This window comes from Ursus arctos, unplaced genomic scaffold (assembly GCF_023065955.2).
Source record: "Ursus arctos isolate Adak ecotype North America unplaced genomic scaffold, UrsArc2.0 scaffold_5, whole genome shotgun sequence".
NCBI lineage: Eukaryota > Metazoa > Chordata > Mammalia > Carnivora > Ursidae > Ursus > Ursus arctos.
The window spans coordinates 45,795,647-45,811,006 of NW_026623067.1; positions in this window are offsets into that span (position 1 = coordinate 45,795,647).

A 15,360-nucleotide genomic window follows, 5' to 3' on the forward strand; every position below is an offset into this window, starting at 1 on the left:
AGGGTCTCCTACTCCTCCACCATCTTTTCTCCTCCTTGCAGAAAGTGGTCACTTTTCTGTTCATAGAGTTTCTGCTACTCTTTTCTTCATTCTCCAGTTGTGTTCATAGGTATTCAGAATGGTTTGGTAGCTCTCTTGCTGAATTCCTGGGGCCAGACGAGCTTTAGGTCTCCTGCTCCTCTGCCATCTTGGAACGCCGAGCTGGAGCTCAACTCCTGTTCTAAACTGGAGTCCTTGAAGAAAGTGGTCGATTTTCTGTTCATAGAGTTGCTGCTATTCTTTTCTTCATTCTCCAGTTGAGTTTGTAGGTGTTCAGAATGGTCTGATAGCTATCTAGCTGAATTCCTGTGACCAGACGAAATTTAAGGCTCCTGCTCCTCCGCCATCTTGGACTCCTCTGGTGCTTTTGCACAATAATGTGAATGTAGTTAATGTCACTAAATTGTACACTCAAAAAAGGTTAAAATGGTAATTTTTATGTTATATTTCTTTCATTTCAATAAAAATATTTCTTCAGAGGGGAGAAGGAGGTGAATCAAATATGGCAAAATGCCAAGTTTACTACTTCTTTAAACCCAGTGGTAGGTTTACAGATAATCTATTAGTATCTGTACTTTTTGTGTACCCAACATATGTCAGCTTAATTTTTGTTAATTTATTGTAGGTTTTGAAGAAAAGTTTTCATAAAATTATTCTGACCCTCACTGTCAAGTAGATTAACGAGACTCTCGGATACGGTACTGAAGGATGAAGGCCACCTCTCAAATTATTTGATTAGTTCCCTGTGCTGTAGAATAGTGCTTCTCAAATATAAAGTGCATACAAATTACCTAGCGATCCTAATAAAATGCAGATTCTGATTCAACTGGTCTAGAAAGGCCTGAGAGTCTCCCTTGCTAACAGGTTCCCAGGTGATGCCCATGCTGTTGGTCCATAGACACACTTTGACTAACAAGGATCTAATGAATGATAGCAGTCTACATATATTATCTTTCATCTGAAATTTTCTTAATTATGGACTTCTAGATGATTAAGGGCTGAAGATAGTCTTGAGTACTCTTAAATGAAAAATTCATCATCTTATAATTTGTTTGATAAAGACTACCATAAAGCAAAATAACAATTAAACCTTAAGCATCATTGAACATATTTCAGAAAGACATCTCTTTTAAAAATCCTAAATTAGGGATGCCTGGGTGGCTCAGTCAGATAAGTGTCTGCCTTCGGCTCAGGTCATGATCCCAGGGCGCTGGGATCAAGTCCCACATTGGGCTCCTTGCTCAGCGGAGAGCCTGTTTCTCCCTCTGCCTGCTGCTCCCCCTGCTCGTGCTCTCTCTCTCTCTCTGACAAAATAAAATGTGATTGCTTATATATTGAAAAAAAAATCCTACATTAGAAACTATGACTCAGCTATCAAAATACATAATAAATGCATAGTTTAGGACATATTAATCCCTGTTCTCCAAACAAGTTGTGAAATAGGAATTTCTATAACACAAATTTCCACTGATGGCAAGTTACTTCACTTAATTATACAGCCCTTAAATAGTCTCTTTTTACTTTGTAAATTCCAGGATAATCCTAGGTTGGGAGCTAATAATTTCACCTACTATGAAACGACTGATTAATTGCCTAAAATTTAAAAAGTCTCTAGGACAATATTTCTTGCCAGAATGGTTTAGAGTCTGGTCTGTCTGGTGGACCCCAAGGTGCCAATCTAGTTAACTGAATTAAAACTTCAGGAGATATAGTACTCCCAGAATTGGCACAAATGTGATCCACCCCATTGCCAAAAAGGAAGAAATCCTCTATATCCCCCAGTTAACCAAGAGACCATCAAATTCCTCCTTGAAATCAAATAGTATGGTTCTCTAAATAAGTATAGTTGATTAAGAATAAGCAACCTTCAGGCATAATGATTCCGCTATTGAGTTTGTTTTAAATAACGTAAGACTATATAGTATTTGCGGCATTCACTATCTTTCATCAGCCTATCATTTCAGAGGCATGCATTGTCTTTAGTCCAAACTGGAAATTCTGACACATTTTCTAGGTCAATGGTTCTTTGGAATCTGCTTACAAAGTAATAGTTGTAATAATAATATAGAGAGAGATCCCACTAACTTTTATGGTGTCCTAACTTTGTGCCAAGGCCTGTTCTACATGCTTTGTTTACATGAATTATCTACTTGAATCTTTGTAACAACCCTGTGAAACACTATTATAATATCCAACTCACAGTTAAGAAAGCAGACTCAGAAAATTAAGTAACAGGTCCAAAGTCACAAAGTAAGTGGCACTTTCTGACTCGGAAATACTGTTTTTCAACATGATGCTCACTTGCTAACTTTAATTGTTACTGCTACTCCCAATCATGAATGGTATCAAATAAGGCTGCTCCAAACTGCTGGGTAGAACTACAATAAATTGGAAGCATGTCCCTTTCTTATAACAAGTATCCTCCTCTACGTCTTTATTCAATCTCATTTGGAGTAGTCATTAGAAACGTATGGGTCTACGGCTAATATTGCCAAGAAAAAAATCATTGTATTTGGCAGAAAGGCTGCAATATCTAAATGGAAGATCACTAATGCCTCTATTGAATCACTCAGTTCAGTGTGCCCACTTAAGAGTAGTGAGCAGCAGAAGTAAAATCTAGCGGTGTGTTGGGGTTTCTTTTTGAAGGATGGCTAGTTGTAATGCAAGCCCAAAAATAAAAGGCTGGGTTTTGGGAAAATATCAGCACATTTTCATTTCTAAAGCAATTTGAATTTCCTCCCAAATGACTTATTTCTCTCCACAAAACTAGGCTCTTACATTCTGGGCTTGATATTTCATCAGCAAGTAGAGAGTAGTTCTATATACATACAAAATATTAATAGCCCCAAAAGAGGTCACATTGATTCAAGAACCATCTATTTACTGTGCCACTGTCAGAGAGCCCACACTCTGGGTGAGTCAGAGGAAGAAAGGGCCAAAGGATATTGACACTATCAAGTCAGAAAACAGAAAGCCCAATCTATTTCAATCCCATTTGCAGTCTTAAATCACAACTTTTACTGACAAGTCACTATTTCAAAAAGACATTTCTCAATAAAATGTAATTCAGGGGCAATTTCTTGCCAGAGGCCAAATGGCTATCTTATTCTTCCGGACTGGCATAGCACATTTTCCTCAGGACCTGAAGGCAATGAAGATATATTTAACTTGAGAGAGGAAACCAAGAGACCACGAGGCTTCCTAAAGATACAGAAGAACAAGTGATGGTTCTTTTAAAATTAGCAATTGCAAATTAAACACTAGTTAAGAATCAAAAAGAAAAGCAATGATGTCATTAATCAAAGTGATTAATTATAAAGGACTTAAAGTACATTTCTCTTATTTATCTTCTTTCACCCCACAAACATAGGGAGAAAATGATAAAGCTAAAGACTGCATCATGAGTGAGGTCAGAACTACAGGATGGCCAATAAGTATGAAACGTACTTTACATATAGATAGATAGATAGATAGATAGATAGATTAAACCCCCTCGATTACTTCTTTTCGGTTATGCTAAAGGCACATGTTTACTTAGTAAAAAGCAGAGTCACATATCATTTGAGGCCACTGATCTGAGGTGCATGGGCAGAGATTTACATAAATATCTGGTTAATGCACATGTTCATTGCCGTTTTGCACAGAGCACTGGACTATGTGTTGCTGAAGAGAAACAACACAAAGAGAGAAACAACATCATATATCACAATATAATACAAAAATTATCTATTATAGATACTTGCCATATTTCCAAACTTAAGGACTGCCACATAGAATTCAACCAATTATTCTATTTAACAGACTAGTGCTTGTGAAATAGTTCAGTCTTGGGAGATTTCCACACTGCTAAAAACTAATGAAGATGAAGACCTCAAATAACTTGTTTTTCTGTAGGTTATATCTATCAATATTTACTGTATTGGACACTAAAAACATGAGAAATTTTTAAAATATTTATTCATTAAAAAACCCATTATACGCGTAAACGTATTTTAACAAACAGTGTATTTTCCAAGACAAACAAAAATTAGTGAAAAGAGTGGCACTATTTAAAAGTCTGTCAATCTTTTTACTGTCTGGCTTAATAGACAACTGAGTCCTCCTTTTACATTCAATCTGTTCTGATACGTTGTTTTGTTAAAGTATATCAAAAAGATAGACCCTCAGACACATATGCAGCTGGGAAAGAGAGGAGCACTTCAATAACCTCTGCAGATAATTGTGAATATTCTTTTCTGATACTGTACCAAAACACAATAAATAGTTTTTTAAATATTAGTTGTAAAGTTGGGACACCTGGGTGGCTGAATCAGTTAATCGCCTGCCTTGGGCTCAGTTCATGATCGGCTCCTTGCTCAGCCGGGAGCCTGCTTTCCCTCTGCCTGCCTCTCCCCCTGCTTGTGCTCCTTCTCTCTTTCTCTGACAAATGAATAAATAAAATCCTCAAAAAATAAATAAAAATAAATAAATAAACAAAAATTAGTTGCAATATGGAATCTAAAACAAAACCCTATCAACAAATTGTTCATACTGTTGGGGTGCATGGATGGTGCAGTCAGTTAAGCATCTGACTCTTGGTTTTGGCTCAGGTTGTGATCTTGGGGTCATGAAATCGAGCCCTACACTGGGCTCCATGCTTAGCGCAGAGTCTGCCTGGGACTCTTTCTCCCTCTCCCCTGCCCCTCCACCCCAACAAGCGCACACTCTTTCCTTCTCTCTCAAATAAATAAACCTTTAAAAAATATTTTTTCACACGGTTACACTAAAATCCATTGGTCTTAGGCATTTTAATGGGTCTTTTACCCGTTATAATGTAAAACTACACACTTTCATTTGGAAAGTGTTAGTTCACAAGAGTTATAAATATCTTCCAAATGTTGACACATTTCTTTACACAATAGCAAAAGTTGACATTTGTTTATTATAATCATGCTAGCACATAATATTCATTAATGTAACACTGATCTCATAAAAAAATCTTTTAATGTTGGGAAGCTATCAAGCTCACAGTGACATACACAAGTTTTTTTAAATTTCCTTTTTTGTTGGAAATCTCAGGTTTTAACACTGGCGAAAATACTGCCAGTTGTTTTTCTGAAAGTAACAGTCTTCCTTTGTTCATTTTAAAGAAAATGTCTGCCAATACCCAAATTTAAATATCCATGGTTTGCCATTCCTTCAAGCAAAGATGGTGTTCCAAATTCAAAAAATTGTATAATTTCCTTTTTTCAAGATAATATACTTCAATTTACAACAGAAGTGCTTCATGAAGCAGACTCCATTTTTACACAAAGAATATTAAAAAATTGTGCCAACTGTGTGGAGATGAATAATAAATATAATTACAACTAGTCCTATTTGGTGCTGCTGCCTTTATTTCTGTTGAGTGACTCGTAGCTTTACCCACTATTGCTTTTGTGCCATCTGTGCAAATGTCAACACAGATAAAAAGTAAGCTCTTACTATTATAGATGTTGTTTTGAACTTGCTGACCCCCTGAAGAAGTCTCAGAGACCCCACTGGTCTGTGGGTCACACTTTGAAAACCGGTGGCATAGACTACAGCTCATATAAAAATGCATCATGTGTGAATTGCGTTCTTTAGGAGACAATAACTATGCAATTCTGGAGTGCGGTTGCTGAGAAGGCCTACCAGAATGGAGACTCTTGACTGAGGACCAAATGTTATGAGTTGAAATGTCACTTTCATTTAAAAAATTGTGTTACTCTCTTTGTATGTCATCATATGGCAAATGATAGTAACCATAACTGTGGAGAGGGGTATTTGCCAAAGAAGGTTAGTAAGATGAGACGGGAAGAACCCAGAAATCTCAATGACAGATGTGACCTAGTTGATTTGAAGCCAGTGCCCAATCACCCAAACACCCAATTACCACACTGAAATGCCAGGAGCCCCAAGTAGGGAAGAGAGGCCTGGTATCTGGCATTCCAGATAGCCTCAGGCAAAAAGAAACTCAGGCAGATACTGCTAGCATCTATGAGTTAGGTATTTCCAACTGTTACGCCACATACCACTGGGGGTCCCTTCCCTGTCCCTGTGGCTTAGTTAGCAAGACTTCCTTGTTAACATATTTTTAGATCTCTTTCAGCACATACAGCCATGCTCCAGTCCTATATTTACAATGAAGTTTCAAGAGAGGAGCTAAGTAGCTCCTTACCTCCCCACATTCCAAAACTGGGTCCCCAGATCTTGACTAAACATCTCATCGTATGGACCAAAGAATGTATGTTTATAGTATAACTCTGCACTTTTCATTTTTGATGTGAATTTCTTTTGTTATGTTGTATTTTTAAAACCCTCATCCTTATTACTCAGAAGTGGCATCTCTCATTCTATTGATTCTGATGAGATTTTTGTTGGTGCTAGTCTGGGTAATAAGAAGGAACAGCTGGGGTAAGGAGTATACAAAGTCTTTTGTGTTGTGTACAGAAAATACTTAAGAGGCACTATAACAAAGTTTCCCCACATACCTTACATGATTAATCTATCAGCAATTCTTGTGGTATTAGTAATATCTGTAAGTAATTCCACTTTATAGATGGAGAAAATGAGGCAGTCAAGGTTTAGCTAACTTAGTTAAATCAGTGGACAAATTTGAGATGCGAATACTCTCAACCTGATGTGTTTTATTCTAGGCCAGTGGTTCTGGGGGATTTCAGCATCCAGGTTCATATCCCATCTCTCTATCCACCACCAACCTTGCACCATACCCCCAACAAAAAAAAAAAAAAAAGGCCATTTTTTTTATCCATATTGTTGATAATATCTGGGAAGTTAATGAGAAGAGTGGTAATGACAGTGAATACTGAGTAAATATCAGCAACAAGAAAGAAAGAAAAGTTTACTAGAAAAGCTTTTCCATGGCGGCTTTTAGTTAAAAATATATATTCTAAACATGTGCTTGGTCATTTTTTAAAAATAAATTTTGAATACTGATTCACTTGCCCATTTTACCCTACCCAGCAGTATGCTGATATCACCTATAATTAATGACTTGAAACAGAACTCTTAACTTCTTTCAATTTGATTGTTAGGTCTATATTTGTATTATAGAAAGTGCTTTATAATTTAATACTTATTTTTTAAAATGTGCTACTTTGAATTGATCTGTGACCCCAGTTGCCTTGTTTTCCCTGTCTTTGTTATATAAGAAGAGCTTCTGTTGGATCCTGATTTATAGAACTAAATATACTCTGACAGAAGCATAGCCCAAACTTCAATGTTATTAAGGCTTCATTCAATTATAGGTAGAAATGAAATTAAGAAGGTTCCTGCAGTGCAGAGAGCATTCATATTGGGTGAACCATTTTATTAGAACAGTGGCAGTTTCTACTACCTTTGCCATTGGTCCCTCCATTTCTTGCTCAGGCAATCAGCTCATTATGGATACTTGAATTATGGATAATAACTACTTGGCACTTAATTAGGGTGTTGTGCTAATGAAGCCAAATTGCAGCTGTGTGTCTGTGGCTGTGATTGGTTTCACTCCATGTGCCCCAATCTCAGCTCACTATCTTCCATCATGCTTTCCACCAAGTTCACAAAGGGGACTTAGCAAGCAATCAAGAGTTGCCTCGATAAAAACCAACACTGCTGTCAAATAACTTCCAAAATGTTTATTCTATTACCGGGAATCAAAAGCATGATCTAAAATTAGTACGTAATTCTTATTATGTCTTGAATTTGTACAAGGCATTTCAACTAATGGAAACTTAAGCACTGAAGTTACTTTAAAGTATCTTAAATACTCAGTGTTTATAATGTTCATAACATTATGCTAGCCATGGTAAGTGATTTAAAAAAAATGAATAACGCCTGGCCCCTACCTTATTATAGCCTAGAAGACAGGTGGGAAGATAATTATAATGTGTATGTCATTATTAAACTGTATGTTGAAGATAATGTTCTAGGCACTGTATGTGTATTACCTTATTTTCTCCCCAATCATTTAGGTAGGTATTATTACCCCCATATTACTAACAAAGAAACTGAGGCTGAGGAAGAGTGATTTACCAAAAGATATTAACTGCCTGAGCTATGATTCAACCCATGCCTCTTTGACATCAAAATCTTAACACTTAACTACACTGCTACAAAGTACAAAGACTCAAAATGGTAAAACAAGATGCCCAAAAAACCAATTTAATATAGTTGAAATGTTCCTACACTTTGCCAGTCCATTGATAAAGAAAAGAAAAAAAAAGAAAAGGGTACAAATCCTGTTTTTGCTCCACCTGCACCCATAGAGTAATTGGCTGCGTCTGAAATGTACATCCCTCCCCAGTTATTTGTGGAAAACCACAAAGGAACTGCAGTCTTATATGTGCTCACAAACCACTCTTTCAGCTACGGTCCTTAGGAGGCAACCTACCTAAGGCTTTATGGAACATGAAGAGTACTAGACCTTTTAGAACCAGAATCTTAGCCTAGATACAATGGAGGAAATAAATAGAGTCTCAACTGTCTATCACAAGGAAGTTTAAAGGACACACAAATAACTCCACTAATCTACACTTAGTTTTGGGACCTCCTCAGAGATGCTCACTCACATACACACTCACAGATTGAAGCTGGTCCCCTAAATCTCTCAGTTATTACTAAGAGCATTCAAAGGGTCATGTCTGGAGCTTGAATCAAAAACAAGCAAATGCAAATGTGGAATTGAAAAAGTTGTGTGTTTTTTTTTTTTAACTAGGGAATTTGGTGTTTGATTTCTGTTACAAAGACAATACTGTATGTTCACTACACCATTTTTTGTGAGCACACAGAATGTATTGCCCAGTTTTCTCTGCAGATAGGATGGGAACTGGTGGAACAGAGATGAAAGTACTGAAGCCACTTATTACACTGGTCATCAAAAACATCTCCCTCAATAGTCTAGCATTCCCTTTCTACTTTGTGGTTACCTGGGAAACCATTTGTATAGATAACATAGTCAAATGAGGAAAGTCCTACTAGATCCTTGAGTTATAGTCCCAATGCAAGCTGCTAAGAAAAACTAACTGACCTGAGTTAGACTTTTATGTGAGCAAGAAATAAATCTGTGTTCCATCAAGCCAATGAGATTTGTGAGTTTTATTATCAAAATGTTGCTTTAATCTATCCTGACTGATATGGCCCCTTAGTAAAAGCTCCAGGACTTTTAATATATATCAACAGCTTTTTCTCCCCCAGGGATATCACTGTGTTTGATATTTAGGATAACAAACAATGGGTTAGGGACTGTGGGAAACAAGGAGCTGTGTCACCCAAATATTCCTTGGTGCCAAACTGAAAAGGAATGAGAGGGACTATACAGACTATTCCACAAAGGACTGCCAAGAACTACCTGTGTGTACTGGCAGGTCCAGGGAAGGACATGTAGGACTGGATGCTGAGGTACTTCATCAAGGGGGCTGGAACATAAAATTGGGTAGTGAATAGTATGTGGACTTGGGATTCTTTTTCTGAGATGTAGGGTCTAACACCTTGGAGAAGACCCTGGGAAATGGTAAACTCACTACTATGACAGCTCCCAGAAGTTTGGAAAAAAGGATGGACATGCTGAATGAAGTTGAAATGCCAGAATTACCATGGTTCATGGTAGACAAAGGGATTAAGAGGCTCAGGAAACTGGCTATGCTGGAATGGACATACTGTTTATGGCCAGAAGACCCATCAGAATATTATGTTCCACAGGAAAGCCCAAAGGACACACCATTTATAAGGCCATATGGTATACACAAGTGAAAAGAGTTAAAAAAAAAAAAAAAAAACCGTTTTGCCTCCTCTTCATAGGCCAGGGCTTACCAGGGTAAGAGATACTATTATAGAACTGGGCTGACTGACAGCAAAGGAAATAATAGGGCTCCAAAACATCTAGTCCCAAACTGCCAGAACCCAGCAGTTTACAGGCATTGCAGGAATCAGCAAAACTGAGGTGGCAGTCTAGGGTGTCTAACTTAGAGCACTGCATCCAAAGGAGCAAAATAATAAATGGCAGACAAAAATACTATTCCACTTGTACCAGCAGAAAGTTAAGGACAGATAACTGGGAGTTGATGGGCACTATCCCAATAAAATGTCACACTCCTTGCCCAGTTTCTGGACCTGAGCCAGTTTTCAGATCTAATAAACCCACAGACTGGGGTACCTGGGTGGCTCAGTCGGTTAAGTGTCTACCTACGGCTCAGGTCATGATCCCAGGGTCCTGGGATCAAGTCCCGCATCGGGCTCCCTGCTCAGCGGGGAGCCTGCTTCTCCCTCTCCTCCCTGCTCATGCTCTCTGTCACTACCTCTCTCTCAAATATATAAATAAAATCTTTAAAAAAAATAATAAACCCACAGACTGAAGATGCGGACAAGTCCATAGGAGAAAGGACCATGCTACACCATTAACAAGAAGCACAAACCTGGTAAACCTCTTGAGGTTCTGGAGACAACATACCTACATGCAAGGATACTTTGCCAGCCCATATACTGGTTGATACAAGAGGCTGCCAGCTTTCTGGGTAGCCTAAATGGAAAAGAGCTCTATAGCAGGTCCAGGCTATGGTAAAAGTAGCACTGCCACTAAGTCCATATGGTCTGTATACACTATGGTGTTGGAACTATCAGTAATAGGAAAAGATGCCATATGGAATTGATGGAAAGTCTCCGTGGAAGAATTATACTACAGAGAACTACAGGTTTTAGTCCCTGTCTCAGGGTCTTTTTCCAGAGAACCCAATCTATCATGAGGGTAAATGGGATACTTACAACCTTGCCATGTGATAAGGATGCATTACAGAAAGAAATATGAAAAAAATAAAAACTTCATGAGAAGCATATACTGAGTGTATCTCTATGTTTCTGTATTTTAAAAAAGCAAAATTACACCCCCAAACAGGCAATTCATTACTTCCCCTTTGAAAAACTTTCTGAAGAGTACTGCCAAGATTCACTCCATGTACCTTTCATAGGAGGCCACTGTGCTTCTAAAGTCACACAAGACCCAGCGCTCAAATAGCAGTGCCAAAGCCTGATCCTTGTATTCACTGAAGAAGAACATCAAAGAATGTTGGAAAATGAAAGGATTTTGTGGGTCTTTATTCTCACTGGTAAAGCCTGACATCATACTATGGAGGTTACAAATGTCTAATAGTCATTTTCCTACCTTCTTTTGCAACTATGGCATGGAACCTAAGAAGAAGTCTGCTGAGGTCTTCTATGAAAGGTTTCCTCCCTGCTTTAAAAACAACAACAACCCCCACACACACAAAAACAAAACAAAACAAAAAAAACTTCGCAAGGAAGTACACTCTTGATGCTCGAAACCACAGCAGCCATCTGCAACCATCAGGAGAGACATCAAACTAAAGATGATGGCACGAAGAGACAAGACAGTCTGTGTCCTTGATTATAACACTGAGCTGTTGAACCAACCCATGAAATAATCTTAAGTCCAGAATTTTGATTTTGACATTATATGTCCCTTATTTTTAAAGTCATTTTTACTTGAATATTATGATTTTCAGACAAAAGTCCTCTGTTTAGGCATTATCTAATCCAGTAACTTCATTTCACAGATAAAAGAAACTGAGATTCCAAGTGAGTAAGTAATTTGCTCAACACTAACAGCAATTAAGTGAAAGAGCTACAGTTCAAATGCTGGTGTCCTGATTCTTGGACTAGAGCACTTTCTCTCCACCCTTGGAGAACATTCTAGTTGGAATCAAAAGGAAATAGGAAGACCAAGGAGAGAGGCCTGGTAGGCTCTGAAAGGAAGCAATCTCAGGCACTCAGGGAGAAAAGGGTTTGTGATAGAGAGTACAGACCAAAGGGACAGGATTCCAGCCAATGGTGAGCGACTTCCCTGTCTTGTTCCTGACCTCACAGCCCACCCTTATGTCCCCAGAAAGCCAATTAAAAATAAGCATTGACCATGTCACTGTCCTAGATACATAAAAATAACATTACTGTACATGACCAAAAGTGAACCAGATTCTCTGAATTGTTTTCCAACTTCCAAAAATAGTTAGAACTTTCTGCCAAAGACAGTGGGGCTTGAATTCCCATGAAAAAAAAAAAAATCAATCCATGGCATTTGCTCCAGTGTAGAAATAATTAAATACACACTCAAGAATGGAATTCTCCATGCTCTCTCACCCCACCAGGCTATTTTCTGATAATAAAGGTGGAAAAAGTGACAACTAAGATGTAGAGAAGGAAAGAAGGAAAGAAGGAAAGAAAGAAAGAAAGAAAGAAAGAAAGAAAGAAAGAAAGAAAAGAAAGAAAGAAGGAGCACAAGACTTAGAATAAAGAAAACTGGATTCTAGACTTCAGGAAACATTTGCCGTTCTTTTTAGTGACCCAAGACCTAACCCTCCCTTTAGAGGTTTAAGGAATCTCTCATCTTAAGACACAGAACCCATCTCTCATTATATAAGCTTCAAAGGCCAGATATTTATTATCCCACCCTCCCTTGCAGCTAGAATTTGAGCACATGATGGCTCCACTGTGATGACTTATTGGATGTGTCAACTTACTGGACCACAGGCTGCCAAATATTTGGTTAAACAATATTCTGGGTATGTAGTGTGCCTGTGAGGGTGTTTCTAGATGAGATTAGCATTTCAATCCATGAATTTAATAAAGCAGATTGCCTTCCGCAATGTGGGTGGGTCTTGTCCAATCCACAGAAGGCCTGAATAAAACAAAATCGAAGAGTAGAAAAAATTTGTTCTTTCTGCCTGACCTCCCTCAAGCTGAGAAATCTGTCTTCTCCCACCTTCAGGCTCAGACTGGATCTTATACCACTGGCTTTCCTGGTTCTCAGGACTCTGAGTTGGGATGAGACTATACCACCAGAATTCTTGGGTCTCCAGACTTGCCAACAGCAGATCTTGAGACTTCTCACCCTCTAAACTACAGACACATTCTTTATAATAAATCTCATTCCCTATTACCTAATTCCTTACAATAAGTCATATATATCCTACTGGTTCTGTTTCTCTGGAAAATCCAGACTAATACATCCACCAATCAAAAGTGCCATCCCCAGATTCTGAACAGGAAGTCAGTGTGGCAAAGAAGGATCCAGAAAGAGGGGTTGGTAAAGAGAAGGGGAGGGAAAAGAGAGAGTTGGTTATACCCTCCTATTTGAGATTTGACCTGGAATCACAGGAAACAACTCTGGAACTCTACAAAAAAACCCTGTAGGACATGGGGATTTTATTTTATCTCTGTGTTGAGGCACTGAATACCACTGATTCACAAGCCAGTCTTTGACTCCTGGCCAGACTGCAAGCTCCATGAAGAAAGAAATCTTCACCGGCCTATTCATCACTGTACCCTTGTGCCCACCTCAGTGCCTGGAGCCGGTAGCTACTCAAAACTATTTGTTGCATGAGGTCATTTTTGTAAAGGAACACACCAGCCATTACTTGCAAACAGGACCACTTTATTTGGAGATTTTTTTATACTGACCAAATCGGTATAGGAACTTCAGGGAAACCTCAGGCTAACAGAAGCATAATAATAACCAAAAAGGTTTGGATTTGGACTTAACTTCAGGTTTGACTGCGGCTGGCAGAAGTCACAAAATTGAACATTTCTCTAACAATGAAGGATCTAGTGACTGGCACTTTGGCTGGGACGGTGATAACCTCCAACCATACAAATTCTCATACCCTTGCCAAGATGAGCTGGGCTATAGAGTGATAAGACCTGCCTGGACCATCTCCTACTAGACAGTTTCAGCAGTGGCTCAACTCACATTGTGGTCTTGTTACATCTTGCTGTTGCCATTAAAGGGTAAAAGGGGGATCAAAGGAGCAAACAGATTCCCCCTTTATAATCTGCCTTGCAATCTAATCTCTAAGTCTAATTATGTTCTTGATGTGTTTAATATATTACAAAACAGCTTTAGTTCAAAAGGTAACAGAAGCCTACAGTTAAATAAGTATAAAAACTGGGAAATGCAGCTTCTTTTGTCAGAATCGTACTTCTTCAGGCCACTGTATGGGTGTGGCAGTGCCTAGGGCAGGGACAAACAGTCAACAGTGCTTAACTGGAACAGAATTTCTCTGGGCTGATCCCGAATACCCTAACGAGCTGTAGAGGTACCACTTACAAGTAGATATTATGTGCTGGTCACTAAGTTCTTTACATGTACTAACTCAAATAATCCTCACAAATCCCAGTATGTTACTACCATCATTTTCTGCATTTTACAGATGAGACAAAGCAGGCCCAGAAAAGTAAATTACTTATGCAAGTTCACACAGCTAGGATGGGAAGAACTGAGATTCGGACCCAAGCATTTGGCTCTGGTCTGTGCCCTTAACTACTATACAAATGAACACTAACTGAAAAACCCAGTACCTCCTGCCACAGATAATATGGTACTCATTGCCAAAAGATGAGCCAGGGCTAAGAATTCATGAGTGAGGAAGAAGCTAAGGAACAAAGAACAAGTTTAAGACCTTTTAAAAAGAACCCACAAAAGTCACCTTCAGTGTTGTTTATTTACTGATTATAAAAATAATATGCTCACAAGTAAAAAATGTGGAAAATATAAAGTATAAAAAAATTAAAATCTCATGTCAGTTTGAGTCTTTTATATCCATCCACAGATCTTGTTCATTGACCTGCTCATGTGGCCTACCAATTATTTCAGTCAGTATACTTTTTGCATTGTGCTGTGTCTGGCTCTGTGGAGCAACTGTACAAGTCACATAAACTAACTCAGCTTTGGTCTAGAAGAGGAAACAAAGCACGCCCAAGAAATGTCTATTATCTACAATTTTAGGCAAGCTGTTACTAAAAGTGATACAAATGGAGCACAAAGGGTTTTAAGGCACTAAAACTAGGCTGCATGATACTATAATAGACATTTGTCAAAACCTTCAGAATGTACAATACCAAGCATGAACCCTAATGTAAACTATGAACGCTGGGTGATAAGGATGTGTCAATCGTAGATTCAAGAATTGTAACAAATGTGCCATTCTGGTGAGGGATGTTGATAGTGAGGGAAGCCATGCATGTTTGGGGGGCAGGGAATAATGTGGAAATCTGTGTACCATCTGCTCAATTTTGTTGGAAACCTAAAACTGCTCTAAAACAATAAAATCAGGGGCACCTGGGTAGCACAGCAGTTAAGCGTCTGCCTTCGGCTCAGGGCGTGATCCCGGCGTTATGGGATCGAGCCCCACAGCACGCTCCTCTGCTATGAGCCTGCTTCTTCCTCTCCCACTTCCCCTGCTTGTGTTCCCTCTCTCTGGCTGTCTCTATCTCTGTCAAATAAATAAATAAAATCCTTTAAAAAAATTTAAAAAA